The sequence below is a fragment of the Trichosurus vulpecula genome, chromosome 2 (assembly GCF_011100635.1).
Source record: "Trichosurus vulpecula isolate mTriVul1 chromosome 2, mTriVul1.pri, whole genome shotgun sequence".
NCBI lineage: Eukaryota > Metazoa > Chordata > Mammalia > Diprotodontia > Phalangeridae > Trichosurus > Trichosurus vulpecula.
The window spans coordinates 42,900,971-42,923,636 of NC_050574.1; the positions used below are offsets into that span (position 1 = coordinate 42,900,971).

General features: G+C 40.4%; 1 pseudogene; it reads left to right on the forward strand.

Annotated features, from left to right (window-relative positions):
* The first annotated feature begins 21,728 nt into the window (after nucleotides 1-21,728).
* On the forward strand, nucleotides 21,729-22,442 carry LOC118838281 (annotated as a pseudogene).
* The last annotated feature ends 224 nt before the right edge of the window (nucleotides 22,443-22,666 follow it).

The following is a 22,666-nucleotide window of genomic DNA, read 5'->3' on the forward strand; positions in this document are numbered from 1 at the left end:
CAGATACCATAAGCAAATTAGGGAAGCAAGGAATAGTTTATCTGTCAGATTTATGGAGAATGGAGGAATTTGTGACCAAACAAGAGATAGAGAACATTATGAAATGGAAAATGGACAATTTTGATTATATAAAATTGAAAAGTTTTTGCATAAACATAGCCAACCAAGATTAGGAGGGAAGCAGAAAACTAGGAAAAAATTTTCTGCAACCAGTGTCTCTGATAAAGGCCTCATTTCTAAAATACATAGAGAACTGAATCAAATATCTAGGAATACCAATCATTCCCCAACTGATAAATGGTGAAAGGATATGAACAGGCAGTTTTCAGAGGAAGAAATTAAAGCTATCTATAGTCATATGAAAAAATGCTCTGAATCACTATTGATTAGAGAAATGCAAATCAAAACAACTCTGAGGTACCACATCACACCTATCAGATTGGCTAGCATGACAAAACAGGAAAATGACAAATGTTGGAGAAGATTTGGGGAAATTGGAACAGTAATGCATTGTTGGTAGAGTTGTGAACTGATCCAACCATTCTGGAGAGCAATTTGGAACTATGCCCAAAAGGCTATAAAAATTCGCATCCCCTTTGACCCAGCAATACCACTTCTAAGGCTATATCCCAAAGAGATCATACAAATGGGAAAAGGATCCACATGTACAAAAATATTTATAGCAGCTCTTTTTGTGGTGGCCAAGAACTGGAAATTGATGCCCATCCATTGGGGAATGGCTGAATGAGTTGTGGTATATGAATGTAATGGAATACTATTGTGCTATAAAAAAAATGATGAACAGGTAGACTTCAGAAAAACCTGGAAAGACTTATATGAACTGATGCAGAGTGAAATGAGCAGAACCAGGAGAACTTCGTACAGAGTAACAGCCACAGTGTTCGATGACTGACTTTGACAAACTTAACCCTTCTCAGCAAAGCAAGGACCTAAAACAATTCCAAAAGACTCATGATGGAAAATGCTATCCACAACCAAAGAAAGAACTATGGAGTCTAAATGCAGAACAAAGCAGACATCTTCTTCTTCTTTTTTGTTTTGTTTTGTTTTGTTTTGTTTTCTTCTTATGGTTCCTTCCATTCATTCTAATTCTTCTTTACAACATGACTAATGTGAAAATGTGTTTAATAGGAATGTATATGTAGAGCTTATATCAGATTGCATGCCATCTTGGGGAGGGGGGAGAGGAAGGAGGGGGAGAAAATTTAAAACTTATGAAAGTGAATGTTGAAAACTAAAAATAAATAAATTAACTTATATAAAAAAAGAAATGATGAGCAGGCAGACTTCAGAAAAACCTGGAAAGACTTATATGAACTGAAGCTGAGTGAAGCGAGTAGAACCAGGAGCACGTTGTATATACTAACAGCCACATTATGCGATGGCTAACTTTGATAGATTTATTTCTTCTTAGCAATGCAATGAGCTAAGACAACCCCAAAAGACTGATGATGGAAAATTCTGTCCACATCCAGAGGAAGAATTGTGGAGTCTGAATGCAGATCAAAGCATATTGTTCGCTCTCTCTCTTCCCCTCTTTCTTCTTTCTCATGGTTTCTCCCATTGTTTCTAATTCTTTTAGTTCTGATTAATGTGAAAATAGGTTTAATATGAATATATATGTTGAGCTTGTATCAATTTACATGCCATCTTGAGGTGGAGTAGGGGAGGGATGGGGAGAAATTTTGGAACTCAAATTTTATGTAAGTAAATGTTGAAAACTAAAAATAAATAAATTAATTTAAAAAAAACACAAAGGATTATTTTCCTGAAAAAAGCAAAGAAGGGAAAGGATCAATTTTTTTGGTAAAATCAATAAAAAAAGATATGGTGATATCTTGGAAAATCCCAAAGAGTCAACTAAAAGTTAATTGAAACAATAATTTTAGCAAAGTAGCAGGATATAAAGTAAATCCACATAAATCATCATATGTCACAACAAAACTCTGCAAGAAGAAATAATAAAAACACCCTATTTAAAATAATTCTAGGCAGTATAAAATTCCTGAGAGTATGCCTGCTAAAACAAATCCAGGAACTACATAAACAAAATTGTTTAAAGAAAATTTTTATACAAATAAAATCAGATTTAAATAATTGGAGAAATATTAATTGTTCATGGGTAGGCAAGGCAATTATAATAAAAATGATAATTTTACCCAAACTAATTTACCAAGCCATTATACCATTTACCAAGAGAAGGTCAAAATTGATACATGGCCTCTAGGTCATGATATAAGATATAAGAAGAGATTTTACAAGAAAATTAGAAGAACACTTGAGATTTATGAAGAGGTGAAGAATTTATGAATAAATAAGAGCAAAATTAGATGTCAAATGGATAATTTTGATTACATTAAATTAAAAGGTTTTTGTACAAATAAAACAATGTAGCCAAGATCAGAAGGAAAATGGAAAATTGGGGAAAATTTTTAAAATCTTTTATCAGATAAAGGTCTCATATTTAATATATATAAAGAACTTTGTCAAATCTGTAAGAATACAAGTCATTCCCCAAATGGTAAATGGTCAAAGAATATGAACAGGTAGCTTTCCAATGAAGAAATCAAAACAATTTGTAATCATATGAAAAAATGCTCTAAATCATTATTGATTAGAGAAATGCAAATTAAGACAACCTTGAGATATCATTTTACACAACCAAATTGGCTAAAATGATAGAAGGGAAAGTGACAAATGTTGGAGGGGATGTGGAAAAAATAGGACACTAATTCATTGTTGGTGGAATTACGAGCTGATCCAACCATTTTGGAGAGCACTCTGGAATTATGCCCAAAGACATTAAACTATCTATAACTTTTGACCCATCAATACTACTACTTGTTCTATTTCCAAAGATAATTGGGGAAAAAAGGAAAATTACCTGTATGTTCTAAAATGTTTATAGCAGCTCTCTTTGTGAGTGGCATAGAACTGGAAATTGCAGGGATGCCCATGAATTGGGGAATGGCTGAACAAGTTGTGGTATATGATTGTGATGGACTACTGTGCTATAAGAAATGATGAGCTCAATGATTTTAGAAACTCTTTCAGTTGGCTTTTGATCCCTCTTGTCCTTCCATTTGTGCCCAGTGTAGGCACCATGTAGCCCAGACCCCACTGGTGCTAGAATGTCTGTGAGTGGGAAATCAGTGCAGATAAGCCTCAGTCTCACCAATGGAAAAAAGTCTCAGTCCTCCTTAAATCCAGGGCCTTCTTTCTGATATTATCTCCAGTTTAACCTGTATCTGCCTTGTTGATCACATATTATCTTCACCATTAGGTTTTGAGCTACTTGAAAACAGGGATTTTTTTCCTTTTCCCCCTTCTTATTTTTTTTTTTTGGTCTCCCCAGCCACGAGCATACTGCCTGGCAAAGAGTAGGTGCTTAATAAATGCTTCTTGACTTTTCTTTATGGTATTCTGTTTTGTTTTCTGGAAAACAAGGCATCAGGAACAGATTAAAGTTTCTACCCCATTTAAATTTTCAATTTTTTCCCCACAGAGACTCACATAATTGTTGCCCATTGAGAAAAGATAAGATGGCAATAAGGGACATTGGTCCAGAAATGTCTTTAAATGAGTTTGACTTGATTAGTGAAGAAAGTATGCATGTATGTGGAAACATAGTAAGACATGTATGTGAGCTGGCCTTTTTATTCAGTTTAACAGTTGTTTTGTTTATTTATCATAGCCAGGGATTTAACCAGATGCTGTTGTTTAGTTGTCTTTCAGTCACGTCAGACTCTTCTGATCCTATTCGGAGTTTTCTTGGCAAAAATATGGAAGTGGTTTGCCATTTCCTTTTTCAGCTCATTTTACAGATGAGAAAACTGAGGCAAATAGGGTTAAGTGGCTTGCCCAGGGTCATACAGCTATTATTTCATCCGAGACCAGGTTTGAACTACAAAAATGAGTTCCTTACTCTAGTTCTGGAACACTATCCACTGCACCACCTAGCTGCCCCAAGATGAGTCAGTTGTAATTTACAAACCCAGCCATGGGAAGTCCTGGGCCAAACAGGTTGGCAACCACAAGACTAGATTGTCTTACAGAATCATAGAATGTTGAAGTTGGAAGAAACCTCAGCAACCATCTTGGTCAACCCATTTTTTAAAAATATATTTTTGTTTATTTCATTAACTATTTCCCAATTACATATAATTTTTTTCTAACATTTAAAAAAATTTTTAAAAAATTGAGTTGGAAATTTTCCCCTCCCTCCCCTCTCTCATCTTTTGAGAAAACAAGCAATATGATACTGATTATACATGTGAAGTAATGCAAAATACTAGCCACACAAACACACAAAACTAAGGAAAATTAAAGTTTAGAAATGTCTTCAATCTGCATCAGAGTTCATCAGTTCTCTTTCTGGAGGGGGATAGCATTTTTCATCATGGTCCTTTGGAATTATCTTGAATCATTGTCTTAATCAGAGAAGGTAAGTCATTCACAGTTGATCATCCTTATTGTTGTTATTATGTACAATGTTCTGGTTCTGCTCATTTCACTTTACATCAGTTGATATGAGTCTTCCTTTTTTTTTTCCCCTGAAACTATCCTGCTCCTCATTTCAGTAGTACTTCATCATAATCATATACTGCAATTTGCTTAGCCATCCCCCAACTGATGAGCATGCCTTTGATTTCTTAGTCACAACAAAAAGAACAGCTATAAATATTTTTGTACGAATAGGTCCTTTTCCCTTTCCTCTGATCTCTTTGAGATACAGACTTAGTTGTGATATTGCTTGGTTAAAGGGTATGAATAGTTTTATAGTCTTTTGGGCACAGTTCCCAATTGTTCTTCAGAAAGGTTAGAGTAGTTCGCAGAGTATATTCATGTCCCAATTTTTCCACATCTTCTCCAACATTTGTTATTGTTCCTTTTAGTCATATTAGCCAATCTCATAGGTGTGAGGTGGTACCTCAGAGTTGTTTTAATTTATATTTCTCTGCTTGATAGTGATTTTGATAATTTTTTCTTGATAGCTTTGATCTCTTCTTCTGAAAACTGCCTGTTCATATCCTTTGACAATTTATTAATTGGGGAATGGCTCATATTTTTTTTTTACAAATTTGTCACAGTCCCCTATATATTTGAGAAATGAGTTGGCCAATCCATTCTTGATAAGGATCCCCCCACAACAACATACCAGAGATGGGGCCATGTGTCTTTTTAAAGACCTCCATTGAGGGAGAGAACCTGTGTCATCCAAAGGCAACCCATTCCACTTTGGGACAGATCTATTCATTAGAAGTTTTTTTCAGGGGCAGCTAGGTGGCTCAATAGATAGAACACTGGCCCTGAAGTCAGGAGAACCTGAGTTTGAATCTAGCCTCAGACACTTACTAGCTGTGTGACCCTGGGCAAGTCACTTGACCCTGATTGCCCTGGAAAAAACATGTTTTTCCCTTACCCAAATTTCCTTCTTTGCAATTCTCTTTTCTTTCCTCCACCCTCAACCTTCTACCCTCTTGCTGTAGGTCTGTCTTATGAGGCCAAACAGACTCAGTCTTATCTTAGAAATGTAAACCCTCTTCTACATAATAGTCTTGCAAATCTTTGGAGACAGCCATCAAATTTCCTCCCCTAATCCTATCCCCCATAACCAATCTTTTTTCTAGTCTCAGTAGTCCTTTTATGGAATAGACTGGAGGCTCTTCTCCATCCTGGCTGCCTGTCTCTGCAAGTTTATTGCCTTTTTATTCCAGGAAAAGATAAGATCACACAACCACCATCCCAGCCCAAGGTCTCATCACTTTACCCTAGACTTTTGTAATAGCCTACTAACCGGTCTCCCTACACTTAACCAATCAAGCAACAAGCACTTATTCAGGGCTTACTTCTTGATAAGCATCTAGGATACAAAGGAAAAAGAGAGCCCCTACCCTCAGGGACCTTACATTCTACTAGGGGAGACAACATGTAACTAGGTCTGTAGAAGTTATATACAGAGTAGACATAAAGTAATTAATGGGTTAGGCTCTGGCAGCTGTAGAGATTGGCAAAGGCATCCACCCTATAGAATGTGGAATTTGAGAGGAGTCTGAAGGAAGCCAGAGATTCCAACAGTCAGAATAGAGGAGGGAGAGCTTGGCAGGAAAGGGGGCAGCTAGTGAAGAGCATGAAAATGGGAAATGGATTGTCCTGCTCTGAGGGTCAGCAAGGAGGCCAGTGTGTCTAAATCATAGAGTGCGTGGAGGGGAGTAGAATATGAAAGACTGGAGAAGAAAAAGGAGCCAAGTTGGGAAATCTTTTAACTGTCAAACAAAGGATTTTGTTTGGAGATAATAGGGAATCATTAGAGTTTATTGAGTAGAGGAGGTGACATGGTCAAAACTGCCCCTTAGGAAAATCACCGGCAACTATGGGAAAGCTAGATTGGAGGGCAAAGGGACTTGAGTCAGGAAGACCAAGGATAAGGCTTTGCAATGATCCAGGTGAAAGGGATAAAGGCTTGAATTAGATCAGTAGCTGTGAATGGAGATGAGTGAAAATTTGTTTGGGAGAGATTATTGCAGAGAAAGTATAAATTTGGCAACTGATTGGTCATGTGGGGTGAGTGAAATTGAGGAATGGAGGATGACATTACGGTGGAGAACCTGTGTGACTGGAGAATGGTGGTGCCCTTGGCAGCAGCCGGGAGGTTCAGAACATGGAGGATTTGTGGAGGAAAATCAAGAGTTCTGTTTTGGACATATTGAGTTTCAGAGGAGATTAAGGGAGATCTGGCCAGAAAGATTGGAGGAGAAACAGGAAAGACCAGGCTCACAACACCCAGAGAGGAGAGCGTCTCCAGAAGGAGAAGGTGATTAATGGGATCAGATGCTGCAGAGTAGTCAGAGAGGATGAGGACTGAGAAAAAGCCCATGAGATCATTGGTAATCCATCCTCCACAAAGCTCCTTAAATAGTTTTCCTTTTGCCTTTTTGGCGTCCCCCCCCATCCCCCTTCCCCAATCTCCATCCTCTAAGGTGCTTAGAGATCTCTTAACTGCACAGCATGCTCCAAGCTGGGGCTGCCACCCATGGGCGTCTGTTACAGGGAGAAATAAACCCCCTGGGGGTGCTGCTGAGTGAAAAAAAAATAGTTTTCCTTTAATTACTGGTCTAACTTAGTAGGAGAGTGTCCCTTCCCCACTAACTAGACTCTAGATGCTGCCTATTACCTCAAGAATCAAATACAAATTCCTTTGTTTGACATTTAAAGCCTTGAGCAATCTGGGATATCTAGGAGATGCAGTGGATAGAACATTGGACCTGGAGGCAGAAAGACATCTTCTTGAGTTCAAATCCAGTCTCAGACACTTACTAGCCATATGACCCTGGGCAAGTCACTTAACTCTGTTTGCTTCAGTTTCCTCATCTGTAAAATGAGCTGGAGAGAGAAATGGCAAATCCCTCCCATATCTCTGCCAAGAAAACCCCAAATGGGGTCATAAAGAGTCAGATTTGACTGAAACTAATGAACAACAACACAACCTAGCCCCAGCCAACCTTTCTAGTCCTATTGCACCTTACTGCCCTCTGCTCACTTTGCCAACAAGCTCAACTGGCCTTGTGGCTCTTCGTCATAAAGAGCTCTCTGTCTCCATCCCTATGCTTTTGAAGTAGTTGTCTCCCAAGTCTAGAATGCATGCTTTCCTCAGACCCGTCTTTTAGAATCCTTAATTTCCTTCATGGCTCAGCACAGACCCTCCTTTCGTGTCTGCTATGGATTCATTTCCCCTAACTCCAGAGGGATGTTACCGCACAACAATATTTTAAAACCTTGGCATATTTCACTCTCTATTATGATCCCCACAGTGGCTACTGAAGAGCTGTCTTTCTCCTTTGAGAATCCAGAAATAGTCATCCAATTGGACTATGACATAGTTATCCTGAAAGGAAGCAGTAAGCATGTAGTTGGGATTTAAGTAAAGAATACTGTGGTCAATGGGGTCCTCCCAAGCCCTGAATGAGATTACAGAATGTAAGGGGCAGGAAATAAAGATGACAAGGTGTTCAAGTATGGTTCCTTACAGTCTCTGAGTGGTGGCATTCATCATTGGTAAAATGCATGAAACCTTGAGCTGCTTGTATACAAAGTGACATCATTGTTGCTGATTATGAAAGGTAAAAAAAGGAAAAAGGAAAAAAGGAAAAAAAAATGAAAAGGCTTCATCCATTTGGACTTGGTTGGGTCAGTGTAAAAGAAGTGTTTATCCAACTTTGTTCCTTTTAGGGATTTCCTCAAATTGATGGATGTGTAGAGTGGCTAGCCATTGACTGGCAGGAGGACTAGCTATGCCCCTGGTTGTCCTTAAGAAGCATAAGTGAACCCTGTGAAGAATCAACTTTGGCAGAAATGAATGTGATAACAATAATACTAGAATTGATAGTGTGGAAGAACCTAGTTTTAGAGAGGGGTCATAAGTTCATAAGATCAAAGATTTAGAGCTGTTCGGGTTTCTAGAAGCCATCTGCCCTAATTCCTTCTTCCCAGATGCCCCTAGATACTCCATGCCTCTCTGTTCTTAGCCTCTAGACCTTCCATGGCCAATTTATGACCCGGACCATGCTACTCCTCTCCAGTCATCCACAGCTCTGGCTCTGGCCCTACTTACCCTCCCCTCCACCCCAAAGCAGAAACAGCAGCAGGAACCATAGCTTCAGGCCCATGGTAAGATCAGTGGGATCAGGGGAGAGCAGAACTGTCCTTGGGGTGACCACAGGGCAATCCACATGGCCCTCAGTGAGAAAGGAGCCTATTGAGAACAGAAGAGAGATACAGGAGCAGGAAGGTGAGGAAATAAAAGAGATAAGGATTCTCAGAAAATCAGCCAACCTGATTGTATCTATTCTTCCTTTCTGATAGGCCTCAGAGTAGGGGCCCCAAAGAGAACTTCCCAGCCTAATAGGAAGGAAGTCAGATGTAGAAATAGAAGACAGCATGGAGGACAGAAGTCAGAGAAGGAAGTGATCAGCACTTCCTCCTTGTCTAGTTCCTTGTGCTCAATGACCATTGACCTAGGGACTCCTTCCCTGGGGGAAATTGGAGCTTGAGGGTCTCAACACTAGACAAGAGGGTCCTTCTCTGACTCCCATGAACTCTCCATTCCTCAGCCCTGATTCCCTTAATAGCCAACTGCACCATCTTTCTCCCCTTGATATGTGCCTGTTACTCCCTCTTGCTCATGTGTCCCCACTAATCAATTCCTGTCCTTTGGTGAGAACCTCAATCTTCCTTCTTGGCTCTGCTTGGCATTCCTAGAGCCCCAAGTCTTATATCTTTATGATGATGACAGTAAATCACATTTCTTTGAAAAATACATTTTATTGATATCTTTTGTTTTTATCTTGGTTCAATTTCCCTTGTATCACTTCTCCTCCCAGAATGATTCCTTAGAACAATGGATTTTTTGGTGGGGTGGGCATGCAGAAAAAAGATGTGGTAGAGCAAAAAATATCTTTAAAATCAATCAATTCATTGAGAAAACCTGGCGATATAGTCACTGTTTCACAGCTGTGGGTCACTTCTGCCTTCAGAAGAGTAGGGGAAGATGTTTTTCTCTCATTATTCCTCTGAAGCCTTGCTTTACCTTGGAAATTAAACAACCATCATTTTTAATGACTTGGCTCAGGTTGATTTTTCCATGATGTTTTTTCAGTTACCCTACATAGTATGTCCCAATAGTCTTAGTGCAATTTTGGTTAACCAGTCAAAGAGCATTTATTAAGCTCCTACTCTGTGCCAGGTAGTGGACTAAGCACTGGGGATACAAAGAAAGGCAAATGACAATGCCTACCCTCAAGGAGATCCCAGTCTGAGAGCAGACAACATCTCAACATCTATGTACAAGCTACAGACAAGATAAGTGGGTACTAATCAGCAGAGGAAAGGAACTGGATTTTAGAAGGGTTGGGAAGGTTTCCTGTAGAAACCTTTCAGCTGGAGCTAGAAGGAAGCCAGAGAAACCAGGAGGTGGAGAGGAGGAGAGAGAGAGCATTCCAGGCATTGGCAATGACTATGCCCCTGGTTGGGGGATGGAATGCCATCTGTGAGGAGCTACAAAGAGTCTGGTTTCATTGTATCACATAGTATGGACGTGCATGTGTGGGGGTAGATCTTGGGGTGCTCTAAGGTATAAGATGGTGGGAATGGTGTGGGGGGTAGAATAGGGGAAGAGGTGGGAGAAGGTAATGAAGGGCTTTGAACACCAGAGGAGTTTGTATTTGATCCTGGAGATGACAGGGAGGAACTGGAGTTTACTGAGTAGGAGGTGATATGGTCAGAACTGTGCTTTAGGAGAATAGCTTTGATAGCTGAGTGGAGGATGAGCTGCAATGGGGAAAGATTAGAGGCACGGAGACCCACGAACAGGCTATTGAAACAGTCCAGATGTGAGGTGAGTAGGGGGTGCTACAGGGTGGGGGAAGAATCAGAGGAGAAAAGGGGGTGTGTGTGAGAGATGTTAGCAAGGTAAAATGGACAGGTCTTGGAAATAGATTAGATATGGAGGAGACAGAGAGAGAGAGAGAGACAGAGAGAGAGAGACAGAGAGACAGAGACAGAGAGAGACACAGAGAGAGAGAGAGACAGAGATAGAGACAGAGAGAGACACACAGAGAGAGAGAGAGACAGAGATAGAGACAGAGAGAGACAGATACAGAGACAGACAGACAGAGCCAGAGAGAGCCAGAGGCAGGCCAAGACAAATTCAGAGAGACAGAGACAGACTCAGAGAGACAGAGAGATAGAGACATATAGAGAGAAGATAGTGGCGATGACCTTGTCTGTCTTTCACCACAGAACCCTGTAATTTCTCCCCCTCTCCCAACACCTGACTTCTGCCAAATGACTTCTCCCATTTCTTTGGGTAAAATGGATGCTCATCCTCTGAGGAGCACCTCAATGGAAAAACATGGCTGACTCTAGGCTGGGTCTTTGGTGCCATCCTCAAGGATCAGATGAGATTAGGCCTCTCAGTTTCAGAAGCCAAGATAGGGAATGAAGAGTGTGAGCATTTATTAAGTTCCTGCTATGTGCCAGGTACTCTGCTAAGTGCTTTACAAATACCTCATTTAACCCTCACAAAGCCCTCAGAGATCCGTGTTATTATTATCCTTATGTTGCATTTGAGAAAACTGGAACAGGGGTGAAGGGACTTTGCTTAGGGTAAGCACAGCTAGGACTCTCTGAGGTCAGATCTGAATTCAGATCTCTCTGCCTCCAGGTCCACCACTTTATTCACTGTGCTACCTATCTGTCTCTAAGAAAACGGGGAGTCCAATAATCATCTCCCCATAGGGCCCCATCTCTCCCTCCCTATTTCAAGAGTCAGACACTTGGCGTGTCTCATCTGGGCTCTTTCTCTCCAGCCTTCCTCCCTCTGGGACACCTGGGCATCATGCTCACTCCCTCCCCACACTTACAGGCAGCCCTGAGCTGGACAGTTATCTCTGGACCACTCTGGACTCTGGGAATGTCGCCTGACAGGTGAGATTAGTGCCATGGTTATGCACATTGGGGGTGAGCAGGATATGTGAGGATTTAAGATCTTGGGAGACAAATCCCTGGGAGGAGAGAGCAGAGCCAGTCCAGAGGAAGTTGAGGGGCATCCCTTCTCTACAGGCTCCAGGAGCTATACAGGTCAGGGTCATTTGGCACCCAGATTCCAGAACGTCTGGAATAGGGATCTCTGGTTTCTGTGTCAGAGAAAAGTTGAATGAACCAAGTAGCAAGGGGAGGGGTCCCAACAGTGTGCACCCTCAGCTGATGGCCTTGGGGCTTTTCTTTGGAAGTCACAAGAAGTCTTTTCCTTGGCATCCCCTCCCATCCCCTAACTCTTTATCCTTTGGAATCCCCAGCCATTCCCAGGGCCTGGGTCTCTCATCCCACCTAAGGGCCCTGTTTCCTCGAGCAGAGGACCCACAGTGTGTTTACTCAGCTGATAGTCTCAGGGCTCTCCCTCCTACCTCACTGTCCCTTGATGTCTCTCATGAACACTCCTAGCTCTGATATCCACTGCTGTTTAAGGTCTCTGAGGTTCTCATCCTTGCTTAAAGTCATGTTTCTTTACAGAAAAGACTAAAATGAATCTTCCCAGACAAGAACTCTGAGACTGTCCTTCAAAATTCCCCAGCATCCCCTTCTCTGGCTCTCATCCTGGCCCTTACCAAAGGCTTCCCATCACTTCCAAACATTTCCCTGGAGCAGAACTCTCACTTTCCGCATGGACAGATAACATTTTATAAGAGTAACTGTATTTTAGATTTCCTTTTCCACACTAAATCCATAATTCCCATCATCTTATTTCTGGCCACCAACATTACTCAGGGAGCAGGTATGCATCTGCAGATCCCCAATGAGGAGGACCTATCTGGGCCCAGGATTGGATATTCCTTTGGGGATTACTGGTAGCCACCAGTTTATCTCAGGATGTGTGCTATATCTGTTTTGTTGGGGGTAGCAGAAGGAGCATGGAATAGAGACAGATGCCCCCCCAATCTGGTCACTGTCCCCTGGACGCGAATCACATACTCTGCATTTTGAAGAAGAGACCCTATGGAAAAGGGTGGGGGAGAGAGATGGAGACAGACAGAGACAAACAGAGACACAGAAGAAAATAGAGACAGAAAATAGAGGGAGAGAAAGAGATAAGAGAGAGGGGGGAGAGAGGGGGGCACCCTTAGCTTTGGCTCTGGCCCCCTTCCCCTTCCAGAGCAGAGACAACAGTAGCAATCATAAGTTCATTGTGAAATCCAGGGGTCATGAGAGAGCTGTCTCGTGGGTTTGCCTCAGACCTGGTCATACAGCTGCCTGGGAGGAAGGAACCCATGCAGAGGAGAAGAGACCAATAGAAACAAAAGGTGTGGGAAGGAGCTGAGAGAGGGTTTTCCAGCAATCTTGGTCCCACTAACCTTTCCCTTCCCGTGCACTGCAGAGAAAAAACTAACCCAAGGTGAAGAAGTCAGGCATGCGGCTGAAGGAAGCTGGGCTGAGGGATGACATGCAAAAGCGACCAGCACTTCCTCCTTCGTTGACTCCATGAGCTCTCATTGCCCCAGCCCTCCTCTAACTTGATCTGATCTACCATCTTTGCTTTCTGACACATCCTTATTGTCCACTACTTCACCAATGATGCTCTTAGTCAGTTCATGTCCATCCATGAGGTTCTCAATCCTCCTCTCAAAGCTTTGCCCTCTTCCCTTTATGATAATGGCTGCAACTCACATTTGTGTAGCATTTTGATATCTTCAAAACATGTTCATGCCTTGTAGGTATAGTCTATGCAAGTATGGAAGATCCTGATCCCAACTTCCTTTCCTTCTGATGAGTCAGATCCTCAGATTTTGGCCATGTCTTTCCCTCAGGGTTCTGAGCATACAACTAAGGAGTTAGCGGTGATTTTCTAGTGCCATCAACTCGAGCCATTACCAGTGTGCTTTGCCCCTAGATTATCAATTCAAAATAGAGTCAGTCTTAAGTAGCTTTTAGAAACCTTCCCTTCCCTTTCCCTCCCCTCCCCTCCCCTCCCCTCCCTTCCCCTCTCCTCCCCTCCCCTTCCCTCCCCTCCCTTCCCCTCTCCTCCCCTCCCCTCTCCTCCTCTGCCCTTCCCTTCCCTTCCCTCCCCTCCCTTCCCCTCTCCTCCCCTCCCCTCTCCTCCTCTGCCCTTCCCTTCCCTTCCCTTCCCTTCCCTTCCCTTCCCTTCCCTTCCCTTCCCTTCCCTTCCCTTCCCTTCCCTTCCCTTCCCTTCCCTTCCCTTCCCTTCCCTTCCCTTCCCTTCCCTTCCATTCCATTCTTTTTTCCCTTTTCTTGCTCAGCATGTGTCTTAATAATACAATTATTTAAAAATTAAAATGGTGTCTACTTTAAATCCTGTGCTCTTCACACAATTGAAAAATTAATACTCCTCATTCCTTCCCAATAGCAGCACTAGCTAATCAAGGCAGTCCATTAAGTGACAAGATGGTACAGGGTATTTTCACCATCCCTCTTTGGCAGTGTGGTTTAGTACCTCAACACCAATGCACAACAATACATTTTTTATTGAAATAAATATAGTCTATCATGTGGCACATAAATATTGTAGTGGAAATAGGTGTTTTGTGACATGAGGTGAATTCTGTAACTGATATGTGAAATAGTTTTAATTTTCTATGGAAACTTACTGGCTGGTTTGCTGAATACTCTACCCCCTACACCTCATGCTTGCCCCTCCTTGACTAAGTAGCTTGATAAAAGATCTTCTCCTGCCCTGTTTCTTGGCATAAGGCCAAGAGACTAAGATGACCAAGTTTAGAACACTGGGTTGGATTTCACTTACCCTTCACCTGGGAGATAGGCCCCACCACTTGAAACAGCCAAAGTCAAAATATTGGGCAAGCCTTCACTTTCCCTGCACTGGCAGACAGGCCCCTTGTCTGAGATGCCCAGGATCAGTACATTGGAAGAGCTGTACTGGGAGAGAGACTCTCCACCTAAGATGATGAAGGTCAGAACATTGGAAGGGCTTCTGCTTATCCTGCACTGGGAGATATTGCCTGACTAAACCACTGTGCAGAGAGGGAGAGAGTATCCTTGAATGGCTCTATAAAAAATTCACTCAAATCTCTAGTCAATGGCACAATCAATGCCAGTCCCTTGATGGCATGGTGGTTTCCTACCTTCAGTTGATGCCTGGAGATCAGCTCTTCCTTCCCACAGGTATTACCTAATTCCTTGAATGAAACACTCCCCCTCCCCCACTATTCTCTCTCTCTCCCCTTCCATATTCCTTCTTATGGGTTTTTCTGCTAATTCTGTGAACCTGTAGACCTTATTTATATCCACCATTGACCTCTGGTAGTGGTAAGTATCAATGAACTGCTAATAAAGCCTACGGTAATGCCCTTAGAGTCTTCATTTCCTGTTAGAATCTAACTGAACCAGCTGGAAAGGGAAAGAGCTGAGCTAAGCCACCAGTATCTCCCCTTACCTCATAATGACTAAAGGTAACATTGTTTTCTGCACAGGATAGGCAGCCTCACAAGCCCCCTCTGTTTTTCCTGAAGAAAGCAAAGGCTTGAACCTCATGCTTCAGCGATAGAGGAATCCTACCTTCTGAAATTTATAAATAGCTGACCAAGGTTGGTACATCTTCAAAGGTTGGACTTCCTGCCTTCACCAAGGGGACCAAAGGCTGAGAGTTCAAACCCTGTGCTTCAGTGACAGAGAATTCCATTCCTATCATGTCTCATAGATCCATGAGCCTCTGGCCATGTCTGGGAACAGAACTCTTGGGTCCAATGCCTGTGGCCAGATGGAAGGGAATTCCTTTCCTATTTATGTGGGAGCCAGAGTGTGAGAACATGACCTATGACTCCACTGTTAATATAAACTACCTTGAATGAATGTAAACAGCAACAGAAGAACTTGGATGTGACCCTGGGCTATCCTTGGCACTACACTTTCTTTGTTCCATTTCTATGTAATATCTGACCTGGCCTAAGGCTCATATGGAGAGGCAAGGATCAGTCCTCCTGGCAAAAAGGACTAGTCTTGTGAGGAAATTCTCCCAACTAGCCCAGTAAATCCTAATAAATTTACATATGTTCTCACACTGGTCTGGACTGCCCTTCTTTCTTTGCTATCTTTGCATTTGTCTTGGGGGGTCTGCCACCCTACAATTGACATAATCAGGGCAGAACAGATCTTGCATCCTTACAATTGGAATAATTGGTAGGATCTGAGTCCTTACATCCTATCGTGGGCAAAGAGAGACTTGCATGCATATTAACACAAATATCTTTTGTTTTTGTTTTTATTAATCTATCTTTCCAACTACCCCTTTCCACACTGAGGAAATTAAAAGGAAATTAAATTAAATTTAAAAAGAAAACTTGAAAACTTAATATCTCAACATATAGCTGTATAATCTGGCAAAACAAATCCCCATGGTGCCCATGTTCCATCTCTCTCTCTCTCTCTCTCCCCCTCTATTTCATTATCTCTGTTGTTACCACTGTACTAATTGTTCTAATTCTACACACTTTCTTTTGATGATTTCAAAAAGGTCTTTCCAGTTCTACCTGAATTTGTCATCATTTCATAATTTCTTATGACAACAATATTCTGTTATATTTGTTTATCACAATTTGTTTAGCCATTCCCTATCAGGAGATTACACCCTTACTTTTCAGTTTTGGCTACTAGGAAAAGATTTGCTGTGAATATTTTCATATATATAGCTCACTTTTTATGTTTTTTTTTTATTTCTTTGGAATATAGGATTCATAGTGGTATAGCTGGGTCAAAGGCCCAGGGGAGTTGGTTACTTTCTGGGTAGAATTCTAAATTGCTTTTCAGAATTTACAGAGCCACCAAGACTCCTCTAGTGAAACTTTTTTTTACCATACCTCCTCCAACATTTGTCATTTTCCTCTTTTGTCCTCATTGCCAGTCCAATGGGTGTGAAGTAGAATCTCCAAGTTGCATTAATTTCAATTTCTCTAATTATTAATGCTTTAGAGAACCTTTTTATATAGTTAGTGATGGTTTGAATTTCTTCCTTTAAAAGCTGACTGTCCATAATAATCTGGCCCTTCATCTGTTGGGGGCATGGTTAATATTCTTAAAATTTTGAATTCATGGTTGGGAGCCAAGATGGTGGAGTACAAGGAAAGTCCCAGCAGAACTATCTCAACATTTCCCTCCAAACAACTTTAAAATACTATCTCAGATGGAATCCTGGGGTGGAATAACCCATAAAAAGGTCAGGGTGAGATATTTTTCCAACCCAAGACAACTTTGGAGGGTGGAAGGAGAGGTCTGTGAAATTGACTGGCTGGGAGTGTGGAGGCCCACCAACTGTGGGTCTTCATTAATGCTGCTGTGACAGCAATAGCAGCAGCAATATGGAGAGGTCTCACCACTCAGAGATGGCAGAGGGATAGCACTTCTGGTCAGAATGAGATTTCAGAGGACCCCCATATGTACACTGAAGGCAGGAATGGATGCTGTTTGGAAACTCTATTTTCTGTTGCCTAGTTCTGGGTTTCTGTTGCAGGGTGGAGATGAATGCTTGTGGTGACTACTTTCCTAGTCTGTGTTGTAGTCCCTACCTAGGAAAGGCTCCAGCTCCCTTGTGACCACAAGTGATAGCACTCCTCTCACTCTAAAATTGTGACAAGAAACTAGGGCCCCTGTTCCTTCTCCACCACAAGTGTTCATCTCCATACCATATCATCTTGGAAGCATTGAAAATTTACAGACCTCCAGAACTATCTATGAAACAGCAAGGAAGAAAAAAACCCTGAAGCTTAGATCAGTGACCCCTCTTCCTCCAGAGGTGAGCAGAGCCTCACAGACATAACTCAGAAGAAGACAACTATGTGAAAATATCTACAAGCAACGACTCAAAGAAAAAAAAATGCAGGTTGGTTACAAGACTAAGAAGACTCTCTAGAACAACTAAAAAAGAGCCACAAATAAATTTAAAAATCAAATAAGAGTGGTGGAGGAAAAATTGGGGAAAAGTGAGAGCAATGAAAGAAAACTATGAAAAGAGAATTAGTAGATTGCTAAAACATAAGCATAAAAACACTGAAGAAAATAAGCCCTTAAAAACAGAATTTTCCAAATGGTAAAAGGAGTACAAAACCTCATTGAAGAAAATAATTCCTTAAAAATTAAAATTGGTCAGGTGGAAGTTAATGACTTCATAAAGACATCAAGAACACTACAATAAAGTAAAAGGATAAAAAACAGAAGAATATGTGCAATATCTCATCAGAAAAAATCTAACCTGGAAATTAGATTGAGGAGAGATACTTTAAGAATTATCAGACTATCTGAAATTATATTTCAAGAAATTATAAAGGAAAACTACCCAGAGATCTTAGAATCAGAAGGCAAAACAGATACTAAAACAATCCACCTAACTCTTTTTGAAAGAGACTTCCAAAATGAAAACTTCTAGGAATATCATAACCAAATTTCAGAGTTCCCAAGTGGAGAAGCAAATGCTGAAATCAAACAGAAAGAAACCATTCTAATACTGTGGAGCTAAAGCCAAGATCACTCAAGATCTAGCAGTTACTACAACAAAGGAGAAGAGTGCTTGGAATATATAATGGAAGGCAAAAACTAGGATTACAGAAAAGTCAAGTGTCAACCTTCAGGGGAAAATATATATTTAATTAAATAGAGGACTTGAAAGCCTTCCTGATGAAAAGACCAGAGCTGAATAGAAACTTTGACATTTAAACACAAGATTCAGGAGAGGGATAAAAACACAAATGTGACTGAGAAATCATGAAGAACTTAATAAGGTTAAACAGTTTATATTCCCAAATGGGAAGATGATACATGTAACCCTGAAGAACTTCCTAATAAAAAGACCAGAACTGAACAGAAATTTTGACATTTAAACACAAGAATCAAGACAGAGGTAAAAACACAAATGTGACTGAGAAATCATGAGGAACTTAATAAAGTGAAACAGTTTATATTCCCAAATGGGAAGGTAATACATGTAAACCTGAAGAACTTCATTATCATTAGGTCTGTTAGAAGGAGTCTACTTAAACAAAGGGTATGAGTGTAAGCTTTTCTTGTTGATGTGATCTTAAAATAAAAATGGAAAGATGAGAAAGAGGAATGTAGTGGGAGAAGGGGAGAGGGAGAGGAAGAATGGGGCAAATTATCTCACATAAAAGAGAAATACAAGTAAGAGCTTTTACAATGGAGGGAAAAATTGGAGGGAGGAATCAGGCAATACTAGAACCTCAATTTCATCTGAATTGGTTCAGAGAAGTAAAATGTATATATACACACACACACACTTAGTTGGGTGTAGTAATCCCCATCTTACCCAACAGAAAAGTAGAAGGGGAAGAAGCTAAGACAGGGTTGGGGTGGGGTGATAAGAGAAAGGGCAGATTAAGAAAGGCAGTGGTCAGAAGAAAAAACAGACTTTTGAGGAGGAACAGGGTAAAAAGAGGAGGCGAGAGAGAAGGGATAAACAGAAGAAAATAGGATAGTGGGAAATATATCATAACTGTGAATGGGAATGGGATGAACTCACTCATAAAATGGAAGTGGATAGTAGAATGGGTTAGAAACCCAAATCCAACAATAACAATATATTGTTTAGAAGAAACACACTTGAAATAGAAAGACATACACAAAGTTAAAATAAGGGTCTGGGGCAAAATCTATTATGCTTCCACTGAAGTAAAAAAGTCAGGGGTAGCAATCCTGATCTCAGACAAAGCAAAAGTAAAAGTAGAGCCAATTAAAAGAGATAATCAGGGAAACCATACCTTGCTAAATGGTACTATAGACAATGAAGTAATATAAATACTAAATACATATGTACCAAATGACATAGCATCTAAATTCTTAAAGGAAAAGTTAAATGAATTACAGGAGAGAATAGATAATAAACTTATACTAGTGAGGGAACCTCAATTTACCTCCTTTAAGACCTAGGTAAATCTTGTGGAGCTGAGTCTTGTAAACCAAAAATAAAAAAAAATCTAAAAAATTAAAAAAGAATGCAATTTTAATAAAAAAGACAGACAAAAAGATCTAGATAAATCTAACCATAAAATGAAAAAGAAAGAAGCTCAGAAGATGAATAGAATTTTAGGAAAATTAGGCATGATAGACCTCTGGGTAAAACTGAATGGAGATAGAAAGGAACATACCTTTTTATCAGCTGTACATGGTAACTTCACAAAAATTAACCATGTATTAGGGCATAAAAAACTCACAAACAAATGCAGAAAAGCAAAAAATATTAAATCATCCTTTTTGGACCATAATGCAATAGAAATTACATTGAATTAAAGGGCCTTGGAAGCTAAGATAAAAAATTAATTGGAAACAAAATAATCTAATCCTAAAGAATGAGTGGGTCAAAGAATAAATCATAGGAACAATCACTAATTTCTTAAGGATAATGACAATAATGAGACAATATACTAAAATGAGATGTAGCCAAAGCAGCAGTTAGGGGAAAATTTATATGTTTAAATGCTTATATCAACAAAAGAAAGAACAGACCAACAAGTTTGACACACACATTTTTTTAAAAATCTAGAAAAATATTTAAAATTCTTAAGTAAGTGTCAAATTAGAAATCCTGAAAATCAAAGGAGAGATTAATAAAGTGAAAGTAAAAAAACCATTGAAACTTATTAATAAAGCTAGGAGTTAGTTTTATGAAAAAAAAACCTAGTACAATAGATAAATCATTGGCTAACTTGGTTAAAAAAGAAGAAAATCAAATTACCAGTCTCAAAAATGAAAAGAGTAAATGTGCTATCAATGAAGGTGAAATTAAAGCAAATATTAGGAGCTATTTTGCCCAACTTTATACCAATAAAATAGACAATCTAAATAAGATGGATGAATAGATACAAAACATAAATTACCCAGATTAATAAAAATGGAAATAGAACACTTAAATGGCTGTCTTAGAAAAAGAAATTCAACAAGCCATAAGTTTTTTATGAGCTCCTTAAGAAAAGGTCCCCAGGATGTGATGGATGTAGAAGCAAATACTACCAAACACTTGAAGAAAAACTAATTCAATATTACATACACTATTTGGAAAGATGTCAACTATGAACACTATTATTCAGTATTGTACTAGAAATGCTAGCTACAGCAATAAGAAAAGAACAATAAATTGAAAGATTAAGCATATGCAACAAGAAAGCAAAAGCACCACTTTTTGCACATGATAAAAAGATATATTTAAAGAACCTGGGAATGTAAACTAAAAAGCTAGTTGAAACAATAACTTCAGCAAAGTTGCAGTCTATAAAATAAACCCACATAAATCATCAGCATTTCCATATATTACCAACAAAACCCAGCAGGAAGAGATAGAAAGAGAAATTCCACTTAAAATAACTGTAGACAGTAAATATTTGGGAGTCAACTTGCCAAGAAATACATAGAAACAATATGAACACAATTACAAAACACTTTTCTCCAAATAAAGATGGATCTAAACAATTGAAGCGATATCAATTGCTCATGAATAAGCTGGGCTAATAAAACAAAAATTACAATTCTACCTAAATTGCTTACTCAATGCGGTACAAATCAAACGACCAAAAATCATTTTAGAGAGCTAGAAAAAATAAAAACATAATTCATCTGGGAGAGCAAAATGTCAAGAATATCGAGGGAGTCAATGAAATAAAAAAGTGAAGGAAGGAGGCCTAACAGTAACAAATTTCAAACTATATTACAAAGCAGTAATCTTCAAAACAACCTAGGACTAGCTAAGAAGTAGAATGATGGCCCAGTGGAATAGACAAAGTACACAATTTGCAGAAGTGAATTACCCCAGTAACCCAATGTTTGATTAACCCAAAGATCCAAGCTTTGGGGACAAGAACTCATTATTCAGCAAAAATTGCTGGAAAAACTGGATAACGGTCTGATAGAAACTAGGTATAGACCAACTATATATAAGTATATAGACCATATCTCAGACCGTATAGCAAGATAAGCTCAAAATGGGTGCATGTTTTAGACATAAAGAGTGATACCATGGCGCTCGCTCTGCAGCAGCTCTGGGAGCGGCGGCGCTGTGTTCCCGGCCCGGCCCGGCCCGGTCCCCCTCACGCCGCGGCCCGGTCCGGCTCCGACTGCGCTAGTGATATTATTACTGACCCCTCAGTGAAACTTGGAAGTGCAGAGACCAAGTATCAGAGAAGATGGATAATGGAGACTGGGCCTATATGATGACTGATTCAGTCCCACTAAATGTCGGGGGTCCCTTGTACACGACCTCCCTAACCACGCCGCCGAGGTGCCCCGACTCCATGCTGTGAGCCACGTTTGGGCGGGGGGCTTCCCCACAGCAGAGCCTCTCAGGGCAACTTTTTCATTGGTCGAGACCAACCCCTTTTCCGATACGTCCTTAACTTCTTAAAGACTTCAGAACTGACTTTGCCTTTGGACTTTAAGGAGTTTGATCTGATTCGGAAAGAAGCTGACTTGTACCAGATTGAGCCCTTGATTCAGTGGCTCAACGACCCGAAGGCCCTGTATCCCATATATACTTTTGCAGAGGTCGTCGAGCTGTCCAGCACTCCGAAGCTCCCAAGTATTCCAACCCTGTGGCGCGATCATCACCATCACGCAGCTGACCATCACCACCAAGGTCTACCCTGTGCTGGAGGGCATCTCCAACTACTTCACCAAGTGGAACATGCACATGATGTACAACAGGGACTGCCAAGTGTCCTTCACGTTTCGTCCTTGCGATGACCACCAAGAAGTCTCTCTGCCCATCCATTTCATGGAGTACATTACAAAGCAAGGCTTCATGATCCACAACATTGCATCACATGAGCAAGCGGGCCAACGAGAACACAGTGGAGCACAACTGGACTTTTTGTCGCTTGGCCCGCAAGACAGATGACTGACACATGACCTCAGGAGAAACTGGTGGACACTGGCTCACAGACGAAAGGTTAAAAAAAAAACACCCCAGTGGGCTTAAAAAATCTGTATTTATTTAAAGGATGTGAGGACTGGAAAAGAAATTTGTGCTTATCAAAACTTCTCCCCTCTCCCCTCCTCCTCTTTTGTCCCATTCACACTGAGTATGCATGTGCCTGTTCAAATTTCTCAAGATATTTTTTTAATA